A 16,444-nucleotide genomic window follows, 5' to 3' on the forward strand; every position below is an offset into this window, starting at 1 on the left:
GGTATAGGGCAACGCTCAGCTGAACATGAGCCAACAGTGTGCCTAGGGGTCCAAGAAGGCCAACGGCATCCTGGCTTACATCAGAAATAGTGTTGCCAGAAGGAGGAGGGTAGTGATCAATCCTCTGTACTCAACACTGGGAAGGCTGCACCTCAGGTACTGTGTTCAGTTTTCCATGCCTCACCACAGGAAAGACATTGAGGCCCTGGAGCATGGCCAGAGAAGGACAACAAAGCTGGTGAGGGGTCTGGAGCATGAGTCTTATGACAAGCAGCTGAGGGAGCTGGGATTATCTAGTCTGGAGAAGAGGAGACTCGGGGGTGACATTATCAGTCTCTACAACTACCTGAAGGGAGCTTGTGGTGGGCTGGGGATTGGCCTCTTCTCCTGTGTTACTAGCAATAGGACTAGAGGGGATGGCCTCAAGTTGTGTCAGAAGATATTCAGGTTGGACGTTAGAAAATATTTCTCTGAGAGAGAGGTGTTAGAATGGCTGCTGAGGGAGATCACCTTCCCTGGAGGTGTTCAACAGAAGCTGTAGATGTTGTACTGAGGGATATGGTTTTTGAGAAATATTGAAGATAGGTGGACTGTTGGACTGGATGATCTTAGAGATCTTTTCCAACCTTGATGATTCTATGATTGTATGATTCTATGAAAATAGAAGGTATCATTTTCAGAGCAGCCCTCATATGTTTAATGTAAAAGCATACAAAAATTGACAAACAGAAAAGAAAAAACTCCAACAGCCAAATAATCCAAAAAACATGAAGAGCAATTCCCACATGGCTTTTTCTCACTTTGCAGTGAAAAACATTCACTTCCCAAATGTGTTCTACACTGCTTTTCCAGCCCGACAGTACTCAGCACCTCAGAAGGCAGTTTCAGATAATACTTCTTGGATATATATCAGTATTTTATGTTTGTTCCGTGTATGACTTAAAAAAAACCATCACAATGTGTTGCATTTTGGAATGTAACATATAGACAATATTCTGAAATTATTAAATACTTATCACTACATTTCTGAGAGAAACAATTCTCCAGCCTCTTATCTAAGATTGACTCAATGAATCATGTCAAAATACAACACTGCAAAAACAAACAAACAACTCATAACAATTGTTTTAGCAGAAATGCTCGAAGTTTAAAAAAAAATCAATTCTAACTAAAAAATTAAAAATCTTGCTTCAAATAGGCATCTCTGGATAATGTATTTTACAATGGAAATTACCTGGCACAGTTTTTTGATCTACAAAACCAAAACCACTGAGGTAGAACAAAAAGAAAGTACAGTCTAAAGCCCAAATGAAGTGATGAATACTGATCAAAGTACCAGGAAACAGACCTGGAAAAAGAATTATTACCTATTAATTACAATAAAGAATGCTATGAATTGAGCTGGCACTGTATAATAAAGAATAGGTAGGTAGCAAATCCCTATACTTACAGCAGTTCTATAAATACAAAACAAATAGAATATTCAGAACTGCAGAGCAGTTAGATCTAAAGCATGCTTTGTTGGCTGGTTTCTTACAGAACATTCCTGACAGAAATTCTTACATAATCTGACAAAAACAAAACAAAACAAACAAAAAACAAACAAAACAAAAACAAACCAACCAACCAAAAACTCTTTAGCCTTGTGCTTTAATAAAAATGCTGTTACTTTCAAAAGAGAGATTAATGAAAGTTAATAGCGATTGATTTTTATAATTGTCTAATAAAATTTCTGCTGTATTAGACTCTATAATGGTGCACATGTAGGATTTATGTCAGAAAACAACTAACATATAAAGAACATTCAGTGATAATATGCATTAAAAGTATGTGTCACAAAGAGTAGAAATTGAATTTGATCTGCAAATCTTAGAATGACATAAGGCTGTGCAACTCGTATGTATGAATATGTAATGGTTTCATCTATTTCTCAGAATCACCAACTAACTGCAAATTAACGTTATTAAATAATTACCACTAGCTATCCGCTTTGTAATATGAGAACATCAAAATCAAAACTATGACAAATACAACACAAATAATGAATACTTGAAATATGTGATGTTAGGTCCTTTAGGACTGTTTTTTTCAGTGATGCACAGTGACAGGACAAGGAGCAACAAGCACAAAACTGAACACAAGAAGTTCCATCTGAACATAGTGCAGTTCAGGCTGCCAGTGATCTCAGAAAAACCTAAGTTCAACATCTCACCTCTGCAGTCAAAACAGATCTTCAGGGCTTTATCCAGTCAGAGCTTGAAAATCCCCAAGGACAGAGAACACAAAACCTCCTTCAGCCACAGCTGCATTGCTGGGATGTTCTCATAGGGAAAAAGAATTTCTTATCTCCTGTGTAAACTACTCTTGTTTCGTCTCCTGAACATTAGCTCTAGTTATCTGTGGCCACAATGCACTGCTGTGAAAAGCCTGGCTACATCATGCAGACCTCACTGCAGATATTAAGGAAAGTTGCTGTTACAACCACTGAAAGTTTACTGTCTCAAACTTGTCCAAATCCCTCTGCATCTCCTCAGAAGAACACGTGCAATCCTGACTGTTTCAGTGACCCTCGTCTGAACTTACTCCAGATTATCAATGTCTTTACTGTAGTGCTGTGAAGGTGAGAGTAAAACTTGGATGTAGATATTGCCTAATAATTGCTGGATGAGTCCCTCTATCATCTTTGCAATCCTTCACTACACTCCCTCCAGTCTGTCCATATTTCTCTTGTACTAGTGGAATCAGAACTGGAACTACTACTCCAGGGGTGGTCTCATCAGTTCTGAGAGGAAGGATCATCTCTCTCGCAGGACTCTGAAGTTCTTGTTTAACTTCATGAGGTTCCTATTGGCCTTTCAGCCTGTTAAGGTTTCTCTGGATGGCAGCATGACCTTCTGGTGTGTTTGCCATTTCCCCCTGCTTTGTGTAATTGGCAAACCTACTGAAGATAAAGTCTTCTCCATCATCCAGATCATTAATGAAGATGGTAGAGAGGACTGAAGCCAGTACTGAACATTGGGGTACTCCACTGGTTACTGAACTGCAACTACACTTTGCACCATTGACTGCTCCCTCTGAACCCAGCCATTCAGCCACGTTCTCAGTATACCTCTCAGTATACCTCAGTATACCCCATCCAACCCATACATAAATAACTTATCTAGGAAGATCCTATGTAAACTACGAATTATTGTTCAGGGATCAGTGAAGACCTTAGACAGCTTGACAAGATTGATATTCCTCTTCCTTTTGGCCATTATAATAATGTAGAAGTAGGTCAAAAGAAGGTCTGTTTTCAGTTTCTGCTCTTACACTAGGTGTCACAAAAAAAGCACAAAACCACCATGTTCCTAACAGATAATCTGTATATTTCTTGCAAGAAAAGACGCACTTCCTAACACTTCATGAAGTATGATTAACAGACCATTTGAGAAAAGCTTATGAGAAAATACATTTCACACAGAAATCAAATGATAACAACCAGTGGTATGAAAACCATCAGTATTATTCCTTGCAATAATGCATGTAAGTTCAATTGGAGCAGCTGAACCACCCTGATTAAACAAAGATGCGCTATAATTTTATCTGCTACATATTTCTTTTGCTTTTCGGAAAATACTTATATTTTCCAAACACAAGGACACTGCACAGCGTTGAGTGCTCTAAGTATCTTCATTTCTTTTGGTTTTACAGAAAACTTAACAGTTGTCATCCTAGTAGGTTAGATGCTGTAACTGGAGTACATAAAAAGCTTTTCAATAAGTACTTGAAAGACAAGCTTATTCTATATGAAGTAGTTCAATTTAAAAAATAAAAATAAAAACAACACAAAACATAAACATTGGCAGATAAGAGCAGATTGTTGAGAAAATAAAGTTCTACTTGTGACCAGGCAGCTTGGTTTACAGAGATGACACAGCTAATTACATTAGAGGCCTAAACATATTATCAGTCAACCTCTCAATCTCCACTAACAACATCCAATTACACTTTCAAGCCAATTTTAAATGGCTGAAGCCGACTACATTGTCCTTCAAACACAATAATCTTTGTGACCGGGCTCTAAGCAACCTGATCTAGCTGTAGATGTCTCTCTTCACTGCAGGTAGAACCTGATGATCTTTAAAGGTCCCTTCCAACTTTAACAATCCTATGATTCTATTTCAGCAGTCCTGGACAAAAGTTTCGTGTTTTGTTGTTGTTAGTTTATGTTGATGTAGGTTGTGGGGCTTTTTTTTGGGCACACCTTCCTTTACCACAGACAATCAAAAGATAACCTATAATTTCCTGTCTGCTAGATATACCTGCCTTGAATGTTATAGCTTTTCGCATGTTACAAAATGTGGGAAGAATATCCTACACTTTATCCAAAATATTGGTAATTATATAACACTAGGGAAAAACAAAAACAAAAAAGTGCTGGCTCCAGCTTTACGTTGTTTCAGTAGACCAAAAATGGCCAGCATGTTGATGTTGACTTTCTTCTGGCTCTTATGCCATTCAGCTTGGAGTGAAACTACCATCCTTGGATCATAGCATGTATCCAGCAGTATTATTGTGCTGACACAAGAGTACTTGCAGCTTGTACTTATAAGACTGAGAACACAAGCCAGTAAGTGATGCTAAGACCTACAATACAAGTCATTGTGAAATCAAGCAGTAGAAAGCCTTAAAAGATAGACTCTCACATGCAAACGAATTCTACATCTCCCCTTCAACTCAGTTACCTGAAATATGTTTGTGATACACATCTTGTGGCTCATGACCACACAAACAATAAACTTCAAAAGGTCATTAAAGTTGGTCGCTGCACTGAAGTCATGATCCTGAGGACAGCTCTTCCTCTAAGTCAAGAAACGCCAGTTCCTTTGGAAATCAATCAGGAAACTACAGAAATAGATACTACAGTGAAGTCAAGTGGTAAAGATACCATGCACCTTCATGCCTGTTAAAGACAGGTAACTTCACCCCATGATTTGGACCAGAATTATGGAAGGTAATTTCAGTGTCTGAAATTTAAATCCTGATGATTTACTCACTTCCCTAATCCTAATGATGACTCACTTCCCCAAAAAACTATTGATATAATCTGGTAACTGAAATGTAAGAACTTCAGACTACATGAGTTTATATGGTTATATTATTTGACTACTAATCGTTTGGATGATTTGAAAGAGCAGTATTCTAAAACACACATACCAGCTGCAGCTCAACCAGCAAAAACAAAACAAAACCCAATGTTTAAAAAACTAGAAGCCTCATTCCATAAATCAGAATCACTTGTATGATAAACTACACTTTTGCTTTGCAGGACTAACACTAAATCTAAATCTACTGCAGTAAATCATAGAATTGCTTAGGTTAGAAGGGACATTAAGATCATTATGCTTCAACCTCTGTGCTATGGGCAGGGTTGCCACTCAATAGATCAGGCCCCATCCTATCTGTTCTTGAATGCCTTCAGAGATACAGCAGCCGTGACTTCTCAGGGTAACCTGTTCCAGAGCCTCACCATCCTCTGAATAAAGAAATTCTTTGTAACTTCTACCTATATTTCCTCTCTTTTAGTTTAATGCTGCTCCCCCTTGTCCAATCACTATTAGACCATGTAAAAAGCAAGTCCCTGTCCTGTTCCCTTTAATTACTGGAAAGCTGCAATGAGTTCTCCCCAGAGCTTTCTCTTCTCCAAGCAAAACAAGCCCAGCTCTATCAATCTCTCTTCACAACAGACATGCTCAAGCCCTTTGATTATCTTCAGAGTCCTCCTTCAGACCTCATCCAATAGTTCCACATGTTTCTTGTGCTGAGGGCCCAAGGACTCGATGCAATACTCCAGATGGGGCTTCATGAGGGCAGAATAGAGGGGAACAATCATGTTCCTCACTCCGCTGATCACCCCTGATTTGATGCTGCCCAGGATAAAACTGGTCTTCCTGGCTGCGAACACACACCTTCACTTGTTTTGACTTAACTTTGATGAGGAAGTATACTTTAGTCATAAAACCTTCTGAATTCCTTTTGCAAAATAGCCAAATATTTGGAAGATGCTAAACTTCTCTCATCTCATGTCACCACAGATCCAGTGCACCACAAATTTGCCTGTCCATTATTGTTCCTTTTGAATTTGAATACTGTTTGAAATAATTTGATAATAGTTCCTTTGGACAATATTATTTCAGACAGTCCAAATAATGAATTTCCTAGAAGTTATGGGGAGCTGGCATTAAATAGAATCAACTCTAAGGAGTTAAAAACATACTGTATTCTACATTCTTCCATTTACTAAATCTGATAGGAAATAATTAAACAAATGTGGAAGAATTATTTATTAACTCTTTTGCAACTTGCAACTAATATGAAGTGGTTTAATACAGAGTGGACCGCATAAAACAGTGAACTAAATGTTAAACAGACATTTCTATGTTGACATGTCCTTAGGTATCATTTACTTAATAAACATGCTAATTTCACCTCACAGCTAACGGCTACTACACTTGTAGTTCAACTGCTCCTCATTAGCTAAGGCTAAAGGAACTTTAAGTACATTCAGACCTTTCAATAGATGTAATCTAAATACTTCTTATATACCATTTATTCATTTCATTAATAGGTTTAACAGACCCTGTAGAGCTACATATATTTAGTTAAACAGCAATTAACTTTCTACAACTTAACACAAAAATATGTATGATCCAATCATTAAACTATTTTAGAATCTTATTCAGGATATATGAGTACATTTAGTTTCAAAGTGGTGATTATTGAACAACTGTTTTCCTAAGAAAACAATTTGAAAAGCAAGCACTGGTTTTTAACTTAAGCAGGTAATTCTTTTTCTTATTTTTTACCCAATGAAAATAACACTGGGTGCCAATCTAGCTTGTAAAAACTTAACTAATAGTATGAATTGGCAATTCTTTTTTTGTACAGCCACACACACACACTTCCTCATGGTTCTTCTACATTGTAAATTTCATCAACAAGAGCATAGAGAAGGAAACACCCTTCCCTCAGTAAGTTTGTTTCTCCTGCTTATTCAAGCAGCAGAACAATAAAGTCGTAACAGTACAGCACAGGTCTTATCAGAAAAAGAAGAAGGAGGGAGAGGAAGGAAGTACAATGCCAACTCTTCTAAATGCTTCACAGATAATGTACAGCAGGCCACACCAAGAGGCACTAGCTCAAATTCACTGTCCTTGTCATATAGCCCATTAGGAAGTAAAACCTTCATACAGTTCATAAACATACAATATCATTGTCAGAGTAACAGAGTTATATATGCATAACACCTCTCCCTTCTTCATGAAAATATAGACACACTAAGAAAAAAATCAGACCAAAACTATACAAAAAACTGTACACATCTGAAAATTTGGCAGACGTGAACTAGCTCATACAAGCTACAAATACCTTTTTTAAGTTTTAGCTCCACAGAATCATAATAAACACTTACCTGTAACCTTGATAGCTGTAATGTAAATAGTTATGGCTCAGAATTGTATTTCATTTTTTCAATCCTTTCTAAGGAAAGTATACTTAACAGAGAAAGAAGAAGAAAATAGCAGGTCTTAACTGATGTAGAACACCTGCAAAATGACCTCTTGCACCTCTCATGGATTTGCTCATTTCTATTTCTGTTTAGCAATGTGGTATTGCTAACTTAAATATCCACCGTTCAAGTGCTTAGAAAATGTCCCCGAGGTGGTATGTAAGAGAAAACGTACCTAGTTTAATTATAATGAAGTAACAAAGCAGAAGACAGAAACCATTTACTCAGCAGATGAACAATAAACATAGCTCCCGGTTATTTATTATTTGTAGTGGCAGCACCTAAAACCTGCACAACACTGAAATCTAAAGACACGTTTCTTACCTCAAAGAGCTTACAAATTCAATTTGAAATAAGATATTTCAATAAGAAGAGCATGCAAAAACCGAAGAAATAGTGCTACAGTATCATAAAGTCTACATTCATTACACAGTGGTTGCCCTACATGTTTTCTCGGAGATCAAACAAGGCTAAGCTACACTCAGTGTAGTGGGTTCATGTGGGGTTGAAATGACCTTTAAATATACTGTCAGATACTTTCTTCCTTTAGCTAACCAATGAATACAAGTCACAAAACGCTACAAGTACACTACGTAGTATTCAGTGAATAATACACAAACTTTGATATCCACATAGAATTGGTATGGATGCAAATGCAATAACTTAAACAAAGAAACATTAAAAATATATTGAGAATTTAAAGAGGAACTTTGAATTGCTAGAATTTAAACCTCCAATTCTCACTAAAATTTGTATTATAACACGGAAAATTCCTTTGTTAATTTCGACTTCCAAGGTATTCCACCCACCATCTCTCAGTTTTGGGGAGCTAAATCTAAAGGTAGGGGACCAAAGACAAACAACTTATCATGAGAGAACAGAAAAAAAAAAAAAAATCTAAAAGTACTGTGCAAAACCAAGCAACTTAAGATGTACCATCCCAGCTCCAGCTTGAAGCTTTTTACACACTTCCAAAGGCAATGGCATCTAGTCCAATGTAATTTATTTATCCACATGCATAAAAAAAGAGCACTGCTTCATTAGTCTTAGAGTATATAGACAAACAATAGATATTATTAAACTACAGAATGTACAACAATGGAATTCTAATCCATTAGTCTCATATTCATTGAGGATTTTCTGAAATTAAAAACAGTGGTTCTCATAAATATACTGCTTTTTTTTTTTTACTGTTCTTCTATTCTAGAATTAGTGACTCTAATCAAGTAACACTTCTGTCCCTTCTACAGTTCAGAAGTAAGCAGCTAAGTTTTAACACCTATTTTATCCACAGAAAGTTTCACTAAGAATGGAAAAAAAAAAAAAAAAACTACAAAAAGCAATACATTCCTTTAAGGAAAACAAAGAAAACAAAAACAAGCAAACACTGCTCCTTTAGGAATCAGTGGGGGAAAGTCCTCAGATTTGTCACAGAGGAATTCAGGAGAGCTCCATCAAGAAGGCATCACAGCTGAAAGCCCAGCGGAAGTGCCTATACAACAATGCTTGCACCAGGAGAAATAAACCAGACAAGATGGAAACTACAGTGCTATTAGAAAACTGTGACCTAATTGCTATCACAGAAACATGATGGGACAAACTGTACAGTGGTACACCACACTCAAGGGCTACGAGTTTTTTTAGAAGATGCTGACAGGGAAGGAGTAGCAGGAGTTGCCCTCTGTTAAGAGATGGATAGATGGCGAACAGGAGCTTCTGAAAAACAGGCACAATCAGGTTGAGAACTTATAGGTTAAAATTAGGGATCAGACCAATAGAGGACATCTGGTGGCTGCCAGATCAAGGGGAGCTGTTGATAAGACCTTTCTTCTTCGGATACAAGAAGCAACACATTCTCAGGCTTTCATCCTGACAGGAGATTTCAACCACCCAGATACGTGCCGGGAAAGAAACACAGTGGGCTACAAACTACCCAGAAGACTCCTCAAGTCAATTCAGGAAAACTTCCTGGTCTAGATACCAGAAAAAAACAACCAGAGGTGAAGCATTACCAAACCTGGTGTTCACCAGCGCAGAGGTGATAACTAAACTGTCTGAGATTGGAGACGGACTGGGACATTGTGATCACACCCTTGTCAAGTTCATGACCCTGAGAAATACGGGGCTGGCAAAGAGCAAGTCAGGACCCTGAACTTCAGGAAAGCACACTTTTAGCTGTTTAGCGAAATACTGCATGGATACCTTGGGAAACTGCATTTAGGAACATAACAGAGCTGGCTCCTCTCTTTAAAAACATCTTTCTGAGTGCACAAAAGTTCTCTGCCTCCCAGCATCAGAGATCGAGCAGAGAAGGCAGGAAGCCAGCATGGCTGAGTAAAGGCCTGATGGTCAAGCTGAGTGATAAAAAGGAAATACACAGGCAGAGAAAGCAGGGAGGTGTGGCTTGGGAAGAATACAGGGATGCCATTCAGATGTGCAGAGTTGGTATCAGAAAAACCAAGGCACAGATAGAATTGAACATGGAAAGGAAGGTGAAAAATAAGAAGAGATTCTATAAGCTCACTGGTCAGAAGAGAAAGGGCAAGGGTCTATGCACTTGATAAATGAGGCCCAATGAGGCCAATGACATGCATCCCACAGTCCTGAAAGAGCTTGCTGACGTAGTTGCCAAGCCACTCTCATTCATATTTGAAAAGTCGTGACTATCAGGTGAAGTCCCCAGTAACCAGAAAAAGGGAAACATCACTCCCATTTTTAATACAGGGAGAAAGGAAAACCCAGGATCTACAGGCCAGTGAGCCTCACCCCTGTATCTGGGAAGATCACAGAACTCATTCTCTTGGAAGATATGTTAACGTACATGCAAGACAAGGTATTCTGAGACAACAAGCACAGCTTCACCAAGGGCAGACTGTGGCAGACCAGGCTGGTGATACATGAGGGAGTGACAGAATCAGTGGACAAAGGAAGATCTATGAAATCTACCTGAACCTGAGCAAGGCACTTGACATGGTCTATCATACATTATCTTTAAATTGCAGAAATACAGATGAGAATGGTAGACTATGCAGTGGATAAAAAAACGTTTGGGTGATCATAACTAGAGAGCTGTGGTCTGTGGATCTATGTCCAGGCAGAGGCAAGTCATGAATAGTGTCCCCACGTGGTTCTATCCTGGGACTGGTGCTCCTCAGTGTCTTTGTCAATGACCTACACAGTGGGATTGAGTGTATTCTCAGCAGGTTTGCAGATGACACTAACCGAAGTGGTGCAGCTGACACAACAGAAGGAAGGGATGCCATCCAGAGGGACCTGGCATTACTTTAGAAAGGCAAGGCACTGCACTTGCACTGGTGCAATCCCAGATGCATATACAGGCTAGGTGAAGAATTCATTGAGAGCAGTCCTGTGAAAAAGGCCTTTGGGTTCCTGGAGGATGAAAAGATGAGCATGAGCTAACTGGGTGTGTTTACAGCCCAGAAGCCTGGGCTGAATAAAAAGAGGGGTGGCCAGCAGCAAGAAGGAGGTGACTGAGCACCATTCTTTGTCCTTGTGAGGCCCCATATGGAATACAGCATGCAGGCCTGAGATCCACAATGCAAAACATGGAGCTCCTGGGACAGGTTCAGAGGAGGACTACAAAGATGGCCAGAGGGCTGGAGCACCTCTCCTATGAAGAAATGTTGAGGGAGTCGGGTTTGTTTCGCCTGGAGAAGAGAAGGCTCTGGGGAGACCTCACTGCGTCCCTTCCAGTACTTGAAGGGAGATTATGAACAATCATTCATAATCGATTTTTTACGTGGTCTGATACTGATAGAATGAGGGGGAATGGTTTTAAACTAGAAGAGGGGAGGTATAGGTTAGATGTTAGGCAGGCATTGTTTACTCAGAGGGTGGTGAAGCACCAGCACAAGTCACCCTGAGAAGCTGTGGATGCCTGATCTCTAGAAGCACTAAAGGCCAGGCTAGATGGGGCTGTGGGCAGCGCGAGCTGATGGGTGGCAGCCCTGCCCATAGCAGGTGCTTGGAACTAGGTGATCTTAGTGTCCGTTCTAACCTAAGCCATTCTATGATTCATTGCAGTAGATTTAGATTAAGTGTTTGTCCTGCAAAGCAAAAGTATAGTATTAAGAGCTTGCTATATTACAATACTTAGAAAGAAGTAGAAAAAAATGAGTAATTTTTATTTAAATTCCTATAAAGTATCACTATATTTCAATGACAAAAAACTCCTATCGTTTTTTGTTGGTGGTGGTGGTTTTTATATTTCAAATAGCATAGCACCCTCTGGTGCATCTACTATAAGGAAAATAACTGAATAAATGCCAGTCATTGTTACACAAAACACACAGTAAACAAAGAAAGAAAAAAAGAAAGAGGTCCAAGTAAAAAAATAAAAATAAAAAAAATCACCTGCCTAAGAAGAAAAGAAAGAATCTAATTTATTAAAACCTATTCTAACAGAATTACAAATGTTACAGAATAAAACAAAGTCCGGCAAACTTACTTTCATGGTAAAAGTACTAAGACCAAAAAAGTTTGAAACTAATTCTGCATTCTTAATATGTCATTTTTATTGAAAAAAAATTACAATAATAAAATCTTAAGTGATACAAAGGTAAAAATAAGTTATTTTGTGAAACAAAATGTTACATTGAGCTGCATTACTGCTCTTCGTCTTGCAAGCAGGACAATTACTATTTGTTCACATAGTCATGAAACACAAAACCTTGTACTCAAATAGACACATCTCCTTTAAAAGTTTGATGACAAAATAATTTTTAGAACTATCATACAACTGTGCTATATGTTGAACACTTCAAACTCTGATACAGTATGTTAACTATTAAAACACATCCAGTGACTGGGAAAATAATTTCCTACCAAAGTAAATCTTGCTAATCACAAAAGCAGAAAACACCACCTGCTTTAGGCAGCTCTTTTGTGAACCTCTGGAAGTCTCAACACAATGCATAAGGAATGAAAGTAACACCTGTTTAAACTAGCCATCTGTCCCTAGCAAACTAGATTTAGCTAAAATCAGTGTACATACTGCTCCTTAAATTTCCAAAATATAAGTATACAGGTGCTAACCTGTGAGTACAGAGAAGCAGAGACACCTTTACCAGAAATACAAAAATAATGCCAGACTTGTGGCTAACAGAAAAGCATCGCCTTCAGTATTCATTTATATAGATCAAAAGCTTCATTAATTTGCTGTTTCTCACCCTTAGTTTCAAAAATTGTTTCATTCATAATAATAATACTTTGCTCTAACACGTTTATCTGGTAACAAGCTTGTTTTAAAAATAAAACTTCATCTATCAGAACACTACAGTACCATTGAAAGTTTATTTTTCATTCTGTCTGTATTTGTGATGCATTCACAACACATCATTTCAATTGTAAATAACTGTAAAAAGTTAAAAAATAAGCTTCTAAAAGGCAGAGTATTCCTCATAACAGTAACTACAGCTGGTAAGTTTTTGAAGACTGGATATAGTTAGTATGGGATATTTTAAGAAGGTAACTTTTCATAAGAGGACAAAGTAAAGCATGAAGACCAGAACCAGGAATGCTAGCTAGAATGCCGAAAGGAACAGCAATACTATAACATTATTGTTTTTTAGATACTTAGTTATGTTTCAAGTAGAAGAAAAAAAAAAAAAAGTCTTCCTTCTCAATGGAAAGTTTAATAAACTAAATTAAACAGTAACAGTTATTTTTGTAGACAGTTTTGTGATTAACAAACTGCCACACAACTACTGCACCAGGTGGAAACAAGAAATTGCATACAGCTAACAAAGCTGAACGTAATTATGAAATAAAGCACCCTGACTTCAAACTTTGTAACAGCATTGTACCTTTAATTCCCATTTCATTTATTTTCACTGCATCATTGAAGGGTTCCTCCACAGTACAATATAAGTTAGCTAACAGCGCAATAAAGCCTATGATCCACGAAGACTCATTAGGGCATGCTGAAACAATTTAAAACAATGTTACACAGACAGTTACACAGTGTAAGTCATGAACATAAATGAGTAAAAAAAAAAAAAAAATCACAAGCCACTTCATTTTCAAACGCTGGTTAGCATCACAAACACCAACTATTTTGACAGCTGAGGGCATTAGGGAATCAAATGCACAAAGCAGATATCTATAACCACTAAAATATTTCTGAAAGAATAAAGACTCAACAGTTTTCCCTTTCAGGTCCCTAATATTAACTGAGTTGATTATGGTTGCTTTATTACAGTTTTTCAAATAGCAGGCTTAAAGAAATGTAGCTAAGTAATATTAAAAAGAAGTCTTTGGTTTTAGATAAAATTACATACTTTAACATGACTTTTAAAACACTTCCAAATACCTCTTTGTTCAGAAAAACAAAACAAAAGAAAAGAAAAAAACAACCAAATAAAACCAAAACAAAAACTTATAAAACTTGTCTCACAGTCTGCGCACTTTCCTTTGAGACCACAGGTCTGGATGCTTGTCCTTCAAGGACAGACCTCAACATCCAGGAAGGAAGGCATCCTGGACAGGGCTCTGTCCTGTTGAAAGAGGGCTACTTAGGAGAGGAATGGAGCAGAGCTGACAACTTTTCAACATCAGTAAATGCATGGAATGGTTTAGTGACTGATGAATCACATACATAATGCAATAACAATGAAATTAAGATTTAAATCTGCCGTATAACTGATGTAGTAAAATAACCTTCTGACCCCATACAGATATAAATGACTTGATACTCACTCTGAATATTCTTAATATCTTTCAAAGTTATTTTGTAGCAATACATACAAAATTAGCGCTTGATGGTTTCATCTTAAATAAAATGATAACAACATAGAGATCTTTGGTGATTACCAAAAATAAAATCATTTTAATTCACATACTTGGTTTATGAAACATGGAAAAAAAAAAAAAAAAAGACAATCTGCCTTGCCTTAAGAAACATTAATATAAACAGAAGATGTCTCATAGCTGATGGCCGCTTGGAAAAATTGACACTGCCACACTCATTGGCAAGTCCAATATGAGATAAAGCAATATATCCTTGTTGAAATGATAAAGAAAAAACTGATATTTTAATCAGATTTCCTCTGAAGATATACAAAAAGAAAAGGTGAAAACACAATTAAGTTGTAGGATTTTGAATAATAAAAAAGAACATCTTTTTGATTACGCTTTCCCTTAACAATTTAATTAAATACAGGAAACAAGTAAGTCATCACTTCAAAAACGGAAAAAAGCCTGTCATACCAAAAGGTGATTTGACACATCAAGGAAGAGAGTGCAACTGGATATTGAGATATAATTTTAACTGCCAAGATAGATACTAGAAGCATACTTTATCCCAAAGAACTAAAAAGGTAAATAAAGTGTGATTTTCTACCTCCAGCAATGCAGGTCTTTAGATCTTAATAAGCAACCACAAAAACAAAACAAACAAACAAAAAAAACCCCAAAACAAATAATAAAAAACCACCAGGTATTTTGGATCAAAAAAAAAAAAAAAAAAGAAAGAAAGACAGAAGGAAAGAAAAAAAAGAAAGACAGAAGGAAAGAAAAAAAGAAAGACAGAAGGAAAGAAAAAAAGAAAGACAGAAGGAAAGAAAAAAAGAAAGACAGAAGGAAAGAAAAAAAGAAAAATATCATCATCATTAATAAGATAATTTTTACTTCAACCTCTTGTGAGGTAAAAAGGTGCCTCTTCCTTTCTTTCCCAAGCATCCTCTTGAAATGCAGCTGCAGTAACAAAAAATCACAAATCACAAAGACATTTTTAATTTCTTCCCTCTGCTGCTTGGCACACAAACTCTCAGTGACAGTGAAATGTCTCAGATTTCTTTGATTGTGTAGAGTTTAAGGAAACTCACCAGAAGGATCCTCTCCACATGTACATAGCTCAGTGTGCATGAACTACATCTACACGCACACTACACCATACTATGCTAGCAACATAAAAAGATAGTAACAATAAAATAAAAATAATCCCTAGAAGGACTGCAAGAAGGTAAAAAGCCTGCAACTGGGTGCAACTGAGTATGGGTGGGGGTACCGAATAAACTGGAAAACACAGTACAAAGAAAATGCAGTTTGCCCTAAAATAAGAAAGGACATTAATTACGAATAAATTAAAAAAAAAAAAGAAGAAAAAACAAAAAAGAAAAAAGAAGGAGAAAGAAAGAAAGAAAGAAAGAAAGAAAGAAGGGAAGGAAGAAAGAAAAAGAAAGGTTTGGCTAAAATTGCACGGAGAGTGACCGATCGCATACACAAGAGTCTCGCTGGAGGCTATGGAAGTTGGCAAACACCTGCACCTCCGGCAGCCACACGGACCAGAACAAGGCCCCTCGCTCTGCGCTGTGCCACGGGATCCATCTCCGCTGCTTCTTTTCTCCCACCTCCACCCCCAAGGTGTTGCATTTGTTGTTGTTGTTGTTGTTTTATTATTATTATTATTTAAAGAACGCAATCTTAGCTTGTGTCCGAAGTCTCGTTCCGCAAAATTCCCTCGTCCCCCCCCCCTCCCCCTCCATCCGCTTGAACAGGAGACGATGGAAGACGCGTACCCACCGCATCCACGCGATTGTCCCGGAGGTCCCAGCAGCGCCTCCGTCCCCGCACGGCCGAGCCCCACTCCCTGCTCAGCCGGCCCCGCCGCGCGGTCCCCTCGGCCCCGCGGACACCCCCATCCCGCCGCCCCCCGCCGCGCGCTCCCACGCCGAGGCGGCGGGGCCGGGCGAGAGGGAAGGCGACGGAGAAGGCGGCGGGGCCGGCCGAGCGATCCGCGTTCCCCCGCCGCACCGCCGTCACTCGGAGCAGCGCAACGGAGCGTCCCCGGCCCGGATGCTGCGAGGAGGGGGGAGGCAGGAGCCGCGGGAAGGAGCGCGGAGGGAGGGCCGGCGTGCGCCCGGCGAGAGCACTCAC

The 16,444-nt window shown here is 38.4% G+C and overlaps 1 protein-coding gene across 8 annotated transcripts in view; it reads right to left on the bottom strand.

The window, feature by feature from the left end:
* RFX3 (regulatory factor X3) overlaps window positions 1-16,444 on the bottom strand; it is a 130,960-nt gene that overhangs the window by 114,043 nt on the left and 473 nt on the right. For 2 of the 8 annotated variants that reach the window (XM_046905747.1, XM_046905746.1), the window contains exon 3: window positions 16,091-16,366. The exons of 5 other annotated variants lie outside the window; for them this stretch is intronic. The gene's annotated coding sequence lies outside the window, so the exon portion shown is untranslated. Of the gene's footprint in view, window positions 1-16,086; window positions 16,367-16,444 lie in introns of all 8 variants that reach the window. One more of the 8 variants, XM_040656275.2, reaches the window with a different exon arrangement.

The sequence above is a fragment of the Gallus gallus genome, chromosome Z (assembly GCF_016699485.2).
Source record: "Gallus gallus isolate bGalGal1 chromosome Z, bGalGal1.mat.broiler.GRCg7b, whole genome shotgun sequence".
In the NCBI taxonomy this organism is placed as follows: Eukaryota; Metazoa; Chordata; class Aves; order Galliformes; family Phasianidae; genus Gallus; species Gallus gallus.